The sequence below is a fragment of the Pseudophryne corroboree genome, chromosome 6 (assembly GCF_028390025.1).
Source record: "Pseudophryne corroboree isolate aPseCor3 chromosome 6, aPseCor3.hap2, whole genome shotgun sequence".
NCBI lineage: Eukaryota > Metazoa > Chordata > Amphibia > Anura > Myobatrachidae > Pseudophryne > Pseudophryne corroboree.
The window spans coordinates 719587229-719601404 of NC_086449.1; positions in this window are offsets into that span (position 1 = coordinate 719587229).

Genomic DNA, 14176 nt, shown 5'->3' on the forward strand with positions numbered 1-14176 from the left:
AAGTGTTTTTGTTGCTAAAAAAATATAACAGCTCCTTGACCCTTTTTTCAACATCATTAATTATAAGTGGGCCACAAAAAAACATAAATTTAGTACGCACATTTATTAATTAACATTTTTTTTTTGTATTGGAGGAGGGAAATGTTGATGGAGCCACACATACATGTTAGCAGGAAGTAAACTGACCACTTGATTTTTTTCTTATCATTACTCTTTCTAGATTCCAATCATTCTCTTTGCCTGCAGATACAATAATTGCCAGCCAGGCAGAATGTCTTTAGCAGGAAGTAAACTGACCACTTGATTTTTTTCTAATCATTACTCTTTCTAGATTCCAATCATTCTCTTTGCCTGCAGATACAATAATTGCCAGCCAGGCAGAATGTCTTTAGCAGGAAGTAAACTGACCACTTGATTTTTTTCTAATCATTACTCTTTCTAGATTCCAATCATTCTCTTTGCCTGCAGACAATCCAAATTACAATGTTAGTGATACATAGCTTAGCTATCTTATCTATACAACATTACAAGAAGAACACAATTGAGTTGCGTAAAAAGCTTCTAATATGTTGCCTTTGTTTTGTTTGAAAAACATTGTCCAAATGAATGTCAGTATTGTTGGGACATGTTTGTGTGTGTAAAAAATTATTAAGCATGTTTTTACACATGATGCTGAAACAAACAAATATGTACTTTTACAACAAAAATCAAAAACTGTGTATAATAATGTATATGTGTGGCAAACTGTGTATTTACTTACACATCATCAAGTTTACAGCATCAAACATTAGGAAATAAATTATTCCTGATTACAGTAAGTTTGTGAGTCTTAAATATGATGGTGCATCACACATAGGGACACATGTATTCCTCAAGGCTAACATATTATATGTTGAGGAGTGTTTTTTGGGAACACAGGTTCTCAAACTCGGCCCTCAGGAACCCACACAGTGCATGTTTTGCAGGTCTCCTCACAGAATCACAAGTGACATAATTAGCTCCACCTGTGAACCTTTTAACATATGTCTGTGAGTAATTCATACACCTGTGCTTCTACTGGGTTACGAGAAAAACATGCACTGTGTGTGGTCCTGAGGGCCGAGTTTGTGAACCTGTGCATTAGGACGTTACACACAATGATAAAGTGAAATACTAAATGGATGATGTGGGCTTGTAAGAAATTAGCACTGCAAGTTTACGATCACTTATCCAGACTTAATGCATGCCACTCATAATCTGTTGTTTTGAGATTAAAAATACACACAATACACATGCGACATTTGTTTTTCATATAGCGAGGGTATGTTTGTATGTGTCAAGGAGACAGACACATTCTGAGTAATGGATTTTGGTAAAAAAGGCAAAAATAAGAATTTACTCACCGGTAATTCTATTTCTCGTAGTCCGTAGTGGATGCTGGGAACTCCGTAAGGACCATGGGGAATAGACGGGCTCCGCAGGAGACTGGGCACTCTAAGAAAGAATTAGGACTACTGGTGTGCACTGGCTCCTCCCTCTATGCCCCTCCTCCAGACCTCAGTTAGGGAAACTGTGCCCGGAAGAGCTGACACAATAAGGAAAGGATTTGGAATCCCGGGTAAGACTCACACCAGCCACACCAATCACACCGTACAACTCGTGATAACTATACCCAGTTAACAGTATGAATAACAACTGAGCCTCACTGAACAGATGGCTCATAACAATAACCCTTTAGTTAGGCAATAACTATATACAAGTATTGCAGACAATCCGCACTTGGGATGGGCGCCCAGCATCCACTACGGACTACGAGAAATAGAATTACCGGTGAGTAAATTCTTATTTTCTCTGACGTCCTAGTGGATGCTGGGAACTCCGTAAGGACCATGGGGATTATACCAAAGCTCCCAAACAGGCGGGAGAGTGCGGATGACTCTGCAGCACCGAATGAGCAAACTCAAGGTCCTCCTCAGCCAGGGTATCAAACTTGTAGAATTTTGCAAACGTGTTTGATCCCGACCAGGTAGCAGCTCGGCAAAGTTGTAAAGCCGAGACCCCTCGGGCAGCCGCCCAAAAAGAGCCCATCTTCCTCGTGGAATGGGCCTTCACAGATTTAGGATGCGGCAGTCCAGCCGCAGAATGTGCAAGTTGAATCGTGGAGCAGATCCAGCGAGCAATAGTCTGCTTAGAAGCAGGAGCACCCAGCTTGTTGGGTGCATGCAGGATAAACAGCGAGTCAGTCTTTCTGACTCTAGCCGTCCTGGAAACATAGATTTTCAGGGCCCGGACTACATCTAGCAACTTGGAGGCCTCCAAGTCCCCAGTAGCCGCAGGCACCACAATAGGTTGGTTCAAATGAAACGCTGATACCACCTTAGGGAGGAATTGGGGACGCGTCCTCAATTCTGCTCTGTCCATATGGAAGATCAGATAGGGGCTTTTACAGGACAAAGCCGCCAATTCTGACACCCGCCTAGCCGAAGCCAAGGCCAAAAGCATGACCACTTTCCACGTGAGATATTTTAATTCCACGGTCTGAAGTGGCTCAAACCAATGTGATTTTAGGAAATCCAACACAACGTTGAGATCCCAAGGTGCCACCGGGGGCACAAAAGGGGGCTGAATGTGCAGCACTCCCTTAACAAACGTCTGAACTTCAGGCAGTGAAGCCAGTTCTTTTTGAAAGAAAATAGGGCCGAAATCTGGACTTTAATGGAACCCAATATTAGGCCCATAGTCAGTCCTGACTGTAGGAAGTGCAGAAAACGACCCAGCTGAAATTCTTCTGTGGGGGCCTTCATAGCCTCACACCAAGCAACATATTTTCGCCATATGCGGTGATAATGCTTTGCTGTCACATCTTTCCTAGCTTTTATCAGCGTAGGAATGACTTCAACCGGAATGCCTTTTTCCATCAGGATCCGGCGTTCAACCGCCATGCCGTCAAACGCAGCCGCGGTAAGTCTTGGAACAGACAGGGCCCCTGCTGTAGCAGGTCCTGTCTGAGAGGCAGAGGCCAAGGGTCCTCTGAGATCATTTCTTGCAGTTCCGGGTACCAAGTCCGTCTTGGCCAATCCAGAACGATGAGTATAGTTCTTACTCCTCTCTTTCTTATTATCCTCAGCACCTTTGGTATGAGAGGAAGAGGAGGGAACACATAAACCGACTGGTACACCACGGTGTCACTAGAGCGTCCACAGCTATTGCTTGAGGGTCCCTTGACCTGGCGCAATATCTTATTAGCTTTTTGTTTAGGCGGGACGCCATCATGTCCACCTGTGGCCTTTCCCAACGGTTTACAATCAGTTGGAAGACTTCTGGATGAAGTCCCCACTCTCTCGGGTGGAGGTCGTGCCTGCTGAGGAAGTCTGCTTCCCAGTTGTCGACTCCCGGAATAAACACTGCTGACAGTGCTATCACGTGATTTTCCGCCCATCGGAGAATCCTTGTGGCTTCTGCCATCGCCATCCTGCTTCTTGTGCCGCTCTGTCGGTTTACATGGGCGACCGCTGTGATGTTGTCTGACTGAATCAGCACCGGCTGGTTTTGAAGCAGGGGTCTTGCCTGACTTAGGGCATTGTAAATGGCCCTTAGTTCTAGAATATTTAATGTGTAGGGAAGCCTCCTGACTCGACCATTGTCCTTGGAAGTTTCTTCCCTGAGTGACTGCCCCCCAACCTCGGAGGCTTGCATCCGTGGTCACCAGGACCCAGTCCTGTATGCCGAATCTGCGGCCCTCTAGAAGATGAGCACTCTGCAGCGACCACAGCAGAGACACCCTGGCCCTCGGGGACAGGGTGATCAGCCGATGCATCTGAAGATGCGATCCGGACCACTTGTCTAACAGATCCCACTGAAAGATCCTTGCATGGAATCTGCCGAATGGAATTGCCTCGTAAGAAGCTACCATCTTTCCCAGGACTCGCGTGCAGTGATGCACCGACACCTGTTTTGGTTTCAGGAGGTCTCTGACCAGAGATGACAACTCCTTGGCCTTCTCCTCCGGGAGAAACACCTTCTTCTGTTCTGTGTCCAGAATCATACCCAGGAACAGCAGACGCGTCGTAGGAACCAGCTGCGACTTTGGAATATTCAGAACCCAGCCGTGCTGTTGTAGCACTTCCTGAGATAGTGCTACTCCGACCAACAACTGCTCCCTGGACCTCGCCTTTATAAGGAGATCGTCCAAGTATGGGATAATTATAACTCCCTTCTTTCGAAGGAGTATCATCATTTCGGCCATTACTTTGGTAAATAGCCTCGGTGCCGTGGACAGACCAAACGGCAACGTCTGGAATTAGTAATGGCAGTCTTGTACCACAAAACGGACGTACACCTGGTGAGGTGGGTAAATGGGGACATGCAGGTAAGCATCCTTGATGTCCAGTGATACCATGTAATCCCCTTCTTCCAGGTTTGCAATAACCGCCCTGAGCGATTCCATTTTGAACTTGAACCTCCTTATATAAGTGTTCAAGGATTTCAAATTTAGAATGGGTCTCACCGAACCGTCTGGTTTCGGTACCACAAACATTGTGGAATAGTAACCCCTTCCCTGTTGAAGGAGGGGAACTTTTATTATCACCTGCTAGAGGTACAGCTTGTGAATTGCCGCCAGTACTACCTCCCTGTCCTGGGGAGTGGCTGGCAAGGCCGATTTGAGGTAGCGGCGAGGGGGAGACGTCTCGAATTCCAGCTTGTATCCCTGAGATACCACTTGTAGAACCCAGGGATCCACCTGTGAGCGAACCCACCGGTCGCTGAAGTTCCGGAGACGGGCCCCCACCGCACCTGGCTCCACCAGTGGAGCCCCAGCGTCATGCGGAGGATTTAGTGGAAGCAGGGGAGGATTTTTGTTCTTGGGAACTGGCTGTATGGTGCAGCTTTTTCCCTCTACCCCTGCCTCTGGGCAGAAAGGACGCGCATTTAACCCGCTTGCCTTTCTGGGGCCGAAAGGACTGTACCTGATAATACGGTGCTTTCTTAGGCTGTAAGGGAACCTGAGGTAAAAATGTCGACTTCCCAGCTGTTGCTGTGGAAACGAGGTCCGAGAGACCATCCCCAAACAATTCCTCACCCTTGTAAGGCAAAACCTCCATGTGCCTTTTAGAATCAGCATCACCTGTCCACTGCCGAGTCCATAATACTCTTCTGGCAGAGATGGACATTGCATTTATTCTAGATGCCAGCCGGCAAATATCCCTCTGTGCATCTCTCATAGATAAGACTACGTCTTTAATATGCTCTATGGTTAGCAATATAGTGTCCCTGTCAAGGGAATCAATGTTATCAGACAGGGAATCAGACCACGCTGCTGCAGCACTGCACTTCCATGCTGAAGCAATAGCAGGTCTCAGTATAGTACCTGAGTGTGTATATACAGACTTCAGGATAGCCTCCTGCTTTCTATCCGCAGGCTCCTTTAAGGCGGCCGTATCCTGAGACGGCAGTGCCACCTTTTTTGACAAGCGTGTGAGCGCTTTATCCACCCTCGGGGATGTCTCCCAGCGTAACCTGTCCTCTGGCGGGAAAGGGTACGCCATCAGTAACTTTTTAGAAATCACTAGTTTCTTTTCGGGGGAAGCCCACGCTTCTTCACACACTTCATTCAACTCATCTGATGGGGGAAAAACCACTGGTTGCTTTTTCTCCCCAACATAATACCCTTTTTAGTGGTACCTGGGTTAATGTCAGAAATGTGCAACACATTTTTTATTGCCGTAATCATGCAACGGATGCCCCTTGTGGATTGTGTATATGTCTCATCCTCGTCGACACTGGAGTCAGACTCCGTGTCGACATCTGTGTCTGCCATCTGAGGTAGCAGGCGTTTTTGAGCCCCTGATGGCCTTTGAGACGCCTGGGCAGGCACTGGCTGAGAAGCCGGCTGTCCTACGGCTGTTACGTCATCCAGCCTTTTATGTAAGGAGTTGACACTGTCGGTTAATACCTTCCACATATCCATCCACTCTGGTGTCGACCCCGCAGGGGGTGACATCACATTTATCGGCACCTGCTCCGCCTCCACATAAGCCTCCTCATCAAACATGTCGACACAGCCGTACCGACACACCGCACACACACAGGGAATGCTCTGACTGAGGACAGGACCCCACAAAGTCCTTTGGGGAGACAGAGAGAGAGTATGCCAGCACACACCACAGCGCTATATAACACAGGGATATTACACTACACAAAGTGATTTTCCCTATAGCAGCTATAATACACAGTATTGCGCCTAAATTTAGTGCCCCCCCTCTCTTTTTTACCCTATTGAGCCTGGAAACTGCAGGGGAGAGCCTGGGGAGCGTCCTTCCAGCGGAGCTGTGAAGAGAAAATGGCGCCAGTGTGCTGAGGGAGATAGCCCCGCCCCTTTTTCGGCGGGCTTCTCCCGCTCTTTATAATAATATTATGGCAGGGGATTTTTACACATATATAGTTTATTAGACTATATTATGTGTTTTTTGCCATTTGTAAGGTAATCTAATTGCAGCCCAGGGCGCCTCCCCCCAGCGCCCTGCACCCATCAGTGACTGGAGTATGTGGTGTGCATGGGGAGCAATGGCGCACAGCTGCAGTGCTGTGCGCTACCTTAATGAAGACCGGAGTCTTCAGCCGCCGATTTTCTCCTTGGAATCTTCCGTCTTCTGGCTCTGCAAGGGGGACGGCGGCGCGGCTCCGGGACCGGACGACCGAGGCTGGGCCTGTGTTCGATCCCTCTGGAGCTAATGGTGTCCAGTAGCCTAGAAGCCCAAGCTAGCTGCAAGCAGGTAGGTTCGCTTCTCTCCCCTAAGTCCCTCATAGCAGTGAGTCTGTTGCCAGCAGATCTCACTGAAAATAAAAAACCTAATAAATACTTTCTTTACTAGGAGCTCAGGAGAGCCCCTAGTGTGCAACCAGCTCGAGCCGGGCACAGATTCTAACTGAGGTCTGGAGGAGGGGCATAGAGGGAGGAGCCAGTGCACACCAGTAGTCCTAATTCTTTCTTAGAGTGCCCAGTCTCCTGCGGAGCCCGTCTATTCCATATGGTCCTTACGGAGTTCCCAGCATCCGCTAGGACGTCAGAGAAACATCTATTTATGAATACACAACAGATGAAATAAGCAAACCAAGCTTACCTTAGAAATAGCGATTGATGATCTGTTGCCTAACCTGCCTCCCTACATCAGTACTCCAAGTATCTCCAGATGTCTCTAATTCCTCTGCTTGCTGGCTGCTTTCTTCCTCCTCCTCCTCCTCCTCCTCCTCCTCAACATGTGGCAGATGCTGTTGCAAACACATGTTATAAAGAAAGCAGCAGCAGAACACAATTTGAGTCACCTCGGAGGGACTATACAACAAAAGGCCACCAGACTTATCCAGACACCGAAACCTAGATTTCAGCACACCAAAACATCTTTCTATCACATTCCGCATGGACTTATGTGCATTATTGTAATTGTGTTCAGCAGGGGTATCAGGTCGGGACAATGGAGTTAGAAGCCAAGAGAAACAGCCATATCCTCCATCACCTAAAAGACAGATATAGTAACGTGATTCATGTTAAGATACAGCAACACATAAGTAACACACTGTGGGGCAGATGTATTAACCTGTAGAAGGCATAAGGAAGTGAAAAACCAGTGATATGTGCAAGGTAATAAAGGCAGCAGACAATCTGTTCCTAAATGTTAATTTACATATTGGAGCAGATTGGCTGGTGCCTTTATCACCTTGCACAGATCACTGGTTTCTCACTTCCTTATGCCTTCTACAGGTTAATACATCTGCACCTGTATTTGGACAAAGTATACGCAGGCCTACACATATCAAATTACATACCCAGCAGCCATCCATCTGGCATTTGTCCGTCCTCAAACTTATCAAAGAGGGATGACTGACTGAGGATGAAGGCGTCATGGCAGCCCCCAGGGTAACCAGCAACAACACTCATTATTTTGAGATTTGCATCACAAACCACCTGCACATTTGTGGAGTGTTCGAAATGGCGGTTTGTATATATGTGCTGCCTGCCCCTAGGTGGTCTCAGCTGAATGTGTGTGCAATCTATGGCTCCAAGCACATTGGGCATGCCAGCCAGCTCATAGAAATCTACCCTGACGGCATGCCACTGAGACTCCTGGGTAGGGAAGCAGATTGAGGCCTCGATGTGGAGCTGCAAAACAGCCAACACCTGTGTGAACATTTTAAAGAACAATAAACATGAGATTTTAGGACAGAACTGGCCACCGAATAATTAAAACAAACACAAAACAGAAGAGGTCGTTAGGTATACATCACCTGTGTTAAGATTCTTGAAAATGAGGGCTGTGAGATTCCTATGACATCCCCAGACACAGCCTGAAAGCTGCCAGTAGCCATAAAGTGCAACACAGCCAGGAGTTTGTGCAGGCCTGAGACAGGGCGAGAGCGTGCTGTCTCAGGGTCTAGGCCCAGTTTGACAAGGTCATACAGATTTAGACGGAACATCTGTATGACCTTATCATCGGACAATGCGTTCAAGTTTAAACGCCCCCTAAAAAAACGAGGCCTGCGCAGCCTCCGCGCAACCTGTACAACCTGCTATGTTCAGTTTCTTGGCCCTGGGTACTTACAGGCTGATGTCTGAGTCTGAGGAATCCCACAGCACACAAAAGATCACTGGCCCACAGTCCTGCTGCCATTTCTGAGTGTAGGTGTATTGAAATGGGCCTAACATCCTTTTATAGGCATCCTAATTCAGGTGTGAGTGATTTTTTATTTGCAACACATGTAAACACGACTGAAAAAAGCAGGTCTATTTTTTAACGAATCGCAAAAAAATACGACCGCATTTGAGCACTCAGAGACTAACACCCAAATACGAATGAATAGTGAATTCCCGTATTCTATGAAATAACAGCCGCGTTTGACAGATGGTCTATTCATTCGTATTTCGGAACGTTGTCATTCAAACCATTACGAATAGACCAGACACTGCCGAGATTGGTGCTTAGTGAATTCCCGGATTGGGACTTAGAAAAAAATACACAAATCGGCCAAACTCGGATTTTTAGTAAATACTAGCCCATGTGTTTTACACGGGTCCGAGCCAGGCTCGGTTGTTCCTGCCTGACTCAGAAAACCCGAACGAGGCAAAATGTCATCATCCCGCTATCGGATTCTCGTGAGATTCGGATTCCATATAAAGAGCCGCGCATCACCATTTTCACTCGTGCATTGTAGAGGGTACAGAGAGGACGTGGCTACGTTCTCTCAGTGTCAAATCTCAATATCAGTGCTCAGTATCTGAGCTTATTGCTGCTCAGTAATACTAGTACAATGTCTCTCTTGTGCTGCATCGTGCTGCTGTAGGGTGCTGTGGTAGTACTGTCCTGTGACTGTGTATCGTTCACCATCATTCCAGTCACAGTGGTATCTGGAGGGTGACAATTCCAGAATGCTTTTGTGCTGCTCAGTAATACTAGTACAGTGTCTTGTGCTGCATCATGCTGCTCAGTGTCAGTTCTCCGTAGTATCATCAGTGCTCAGTATCATCAGTGCTCAGTATATTCAGTGCTCAGTATATTCAGTGCTCAGTGTCTTGTGGTGCTCAGTAATACTACATTACTAATACTAGTACAGTGTCTTGTGCTGCATCTTGCTGCTGTAGGGTGCTGTGGTAGTGTCCTGTCACTGTGTATAGGTCATCATCATCCCAGTCACAGTGGTATCTGGTATTTATCTTGTGGCATCTAATTCCAGACATTACTGCCGTCTAATTCCAGATATATTACTGGCATATAATTCCACACATTAAAAAATGGAGAACAAAAATTTGGAGGGTAAAATAGGGAAAGATCAAGATCCACTTCCACCTGGTGCTGAAGCTGCTGCCACTAGTCATGGCAGAGACGATGAAATGCCATCAACGTCATCTGCCAAGGCCGATGCCCAATGTCATAGAAGAGAGCATGTAAAATCCAAAAAGCAAAAGTTCAGTAAAATTACCCAAAAATCTAAATTAAAATCGTCTGAGGAGAAGCGTAAACTTGCCAATATGCCATTTACGACACGGAGTGGCAAGGAACGGCTTAGGCCCTCTCCTATGTTCATGGCTAGTGGTTCAGCTTCACATGAGGATGGAAGCACTCATCCTCCCGCTAGAAAAATTAAAAGAGTTAAGCTGGCAAAAGCAAAGCAAAGAACTGTGCGTTCTAAATCACAAATCCCCAAGGAGAATCCAATTGTGTCGGTTACGATGCCTGACCTTCCCAACACTGGACGGGAAGAGGTGGCTCCTTCCACCATTTGCACACCCCCTGCAAGTGCTGGAAGGAGCACCCACAGACCAGTTCATGATATTCAAATTGAAGATGTCACTGTTGAAGTAGACCAGGATGAGGATATGGGTGTTGCTGGCGCTGAGGAGGAAATTGACGAGGAGGATTCTGATGGTGAGGTGGTTTGTTTAAGTCAGGCACCCGGGGAGACACCTGTTGTCCGTGGGATGAATAAGGCCATTGACATGCCTGGTCAAAATACAAAAAAAAAAATCACCTCTTCGGTGTGGAATTATTTCAACAGAAATGCGGACAACAGGTGTCAAGCCGTGTGTTGCCTTTGCCAAGATGTAATAAGTAGGGGTAAGGACTTTAACCACCTAGGAACATCCTCCCTTATATGTTACCTGGAGCGCATTCATCGGAAGTCATTGACATGTTCAAAAACTTTGGGTGACAGTGGAAGCAGTCCACTGACAACTAAATCCTTTCTTCCTCTTGTACCCAAGCTCCTGCAAACCACACCGCCAACTCCCTCAATGTCAATTTCCTCCTTAGACAGGAACGCCAGTAGTCCTGCAGGCCATGTCACTGGCAAGTCTGATGAGTCCTCTCCTAACTGGGATTCCTCCGATGGATCTTTGAGTGGAATGCCTACTGCTGCTGTTGCTGCTGTCGTTTCTGCTGGGAGTCAATCGTTATCCCAGAGGGGAAGTCGGAAGACCACTTGTACTACTTCCAGTAAGCAATTGACTGTCCAACAGTCCTTTGCGAGGAAGATGAAATATCACAGCAGTCATCCTGTTGCAAAGCAGATAACTCAGGCCTTGACAACTATGTTGGTGTTATACGTGCGTCCGGTATCCACCGTTAGTTCACAGGGACTTAGAGAATTGCTTGAGGTAGTGTGTCCCCGGTACCAAATCCCATCTAGGTTCCACTTCTCTAGGCAGGCGATACCGAGAATGTACACAGACGTCAGAAAAAGTTTCCTCAGTGTCCTAAAAACTGCAGTTGTACCCACTGTCCACTTAACCACGGACATGTGGACAAGTGGAGCAAGGCAGACTAAGGACTATATGACTGTGACAGCCCACTTGATAGATGTATTGCCTCCCGCAGCAACAACTGCGGCGATACCAGTAGCAGCATCTCGCAAACGCCAACTCGTTCCTAGGCAGGCTAAGCTTTGTATCACCGCTTTCCAAAAGAGGCACACAGCTGACAACCTCTTACGGAAACTGAGGAACATCATCGCAGATTGGCTTACCCCAATTGGGCTCTCCTGGGGATTTGTGGTATTGGACAACGCCACCAATATTGTGCGTGCATTACATGTGGGCAAATTCCAGCACGTCCCATGTTTTGCACATACAATTAATTTGGTGGTGCATAATTTTTTGAAAAACGACAGGGGCGTGCAGGAGATGCTGTCGGTGGCCCGAAAAATTGCAGGCCTCTTTCGGCATTCAGCCACCGCGTGCCGAAGACTGGAGCGCCAGCAAACACTCATGAACATGCCCTGCCATCAGCTGAAGCAAGAGGTGGTAACGAGGTGGAATTCAACACTCTATATGCTTCAGAGGATGGAGGAGCAGCAAAAGGCCATTCAAGCTTATACATCTGCCTACGATATAGGCAAAGGAGGGGGAATCCACCTGACTCAAGCGCAGTGGAGAATGATTTCCATGTTGTGCAAGGTTCTCCAACCCTTTGAACTTGACACACGTGAAGTCAGTTCAGACACTGCCAGCCTAAGTCAGGTCATTCCCCTCATCAGGCTTTTGCAGAAGCAGTTGGAGAGATTGAAGGAGAAGCTAAAACGGAGCGATTCTGCTAGGCATGTGGGACTTGTGGATGGAGTCCTTCATTCGCTTAACCAGGATTTTTTTTTTTTTTGTACAATCGATTTTTATTAAATATTTTCAAAGACATGAACAAAAAAGAAGAACACATACACGTACAAATGTAGAAACATTGATACAAATAATGTTTGTAGACACAAATCTGAATGTAAAAATGCATAGTGTAAGGATAACAAGCCAATACAGAATAAAGAAACCTCAAAAGCAGCAGCAGCCGATTGGGCTGGCGGATAGAGCACAACCTCTAATAAACAGGAGATACTAAAATACAATATTGTAGGGAAATCGCGTTGTGCTTGCTAGAGGGCTGCAATGTATATCAACAATAGAATGCGTTCTTTAACATAAGAAATATAAAAACTAAAAGTGGACTAGAGTAGGGTAGCCATTAGGCATCGAGGAAAGAAGCACAGAAAAGTAGGAAGGAAGAAAAAGAGGGAGGGGGATAAGAGAAAGCAAGAGGTACCACTTATTGAGATGTACACAGTGCTACAGGGATATTAACTATTATCCAAGGGAGTGGCTAAGTAGGCCTGAGAGGCCTTGTAGTCTAGCCAAGTAGAGTCAAATTCACCAGACTTGCCTATCGATGAGAGGAATAAGTCTTCCATTCTCATAAAGTAGTCCAGTCTAGCGAACCATGCACGACGGGTTGGGGGGAGGTGGGACCTCCACATGGTCGGGATTACAGCACGTGCTGCGTTCCCTAAATGACGCAATAATGAGTGTTTGTATTGGGACACTGGAATATTGGAGTGGTTGGGAATGGCAGACAATTTTATATAGTGTGGAAACAGTGTGGGTCGGGTCAAGGGTAGCAACGCAAAGCTTCTCAAATAGGGTCAACTCCCTGGCAGCGCTGCGACGTCTAGCGTCAGTTGTCAAGAAATGCCTTATTTGTAGGAACTTCCAAAAGTCCTGTTGGGGGATGTCCCACTTCGCTCTCAAATCTGCGAACTGTTTGACTCCAGTCGCTGACACCATCTGGCCGACCCTGAACAATCCTGCAAAAGCCCATCATGAAAAGTGGGCGGGGTTGAGACCCGGTGCAAAGTCAGGGTTGGCCAGAAAAGATGTCAAGGGGCCGAATTTGTATGAGATATAGGGAAGGCCTCATAGTGTTTTCCAGGCAGCTAGCGTGGGGGTAATAGTGGGATGGGGGAGGAGTAACCTAGGAAAAGAGGGGAGCCAAGGGAATATTTCCGGGAATTGCTGCACGTACAGGCCCTAAAGTACCACCCACTGTTTGAGTTCGCGACTTCTCGTCCAATCTATAATTCTACACAGAAGGACGGCATGGTAATAATGTTTTATATCAGGAAGTTTGTGGCCGCCATTCTCGATTGATTTAGTCAGGTGGGAACGTTTCAGTCTAGGTCTCCTCCGTTGCCAGATAAACTGCAGGATCAATCGCGAGATAGATCGGAACCAGGATTCTGGGATGCGTATCGGGAGGGCCTGCATTACATACAATAGTTTAGGAAGGGTATTCATCTTAACTATATTTATCCTCCCAAACCAGGACAGATATTTCGTATTCCATCTAGAGTAGTCATTCCGAATCGTATGCAAGAGGGGCAAATAATTTAACCGGAACAACTGGGACTCGCTGGTGGACAGCTTAACACCAAGGTATGTTATATGAGAGGATTGCCATGAGAAGGGGAAAGAACGTTTAAGGGCCACTACTGACTCTGCAGGGGTGGAAATACAGGTTGAGTCTCCCTTATCCAAAATGCTCGGGACCAGAGGTATTTTGGATATGGGATTTTTCCGTATTTTGGAATAATTGCATACCATAATGAGATATCATGGTGATGGGACCTAAATCTAAGCACAGAATGCATTTACGTTTCATATACACCTTATACACACAGCCTGAAGGTAATTTTAGCCAATATTTTTATAACTTTGTGCATTAAACAAAGTGTGTCTACATTCACACAATTCATTTATGTTTCATATACACCTTATACACACAGCCTGAAGGTCATTTAATACAATATTTTTAATAACTTTGTGTATTAAACAAAGTTTGTGTACATTGAGCCATCAGAAAACAAAGGTTTCACTATCTCACTCTCACTC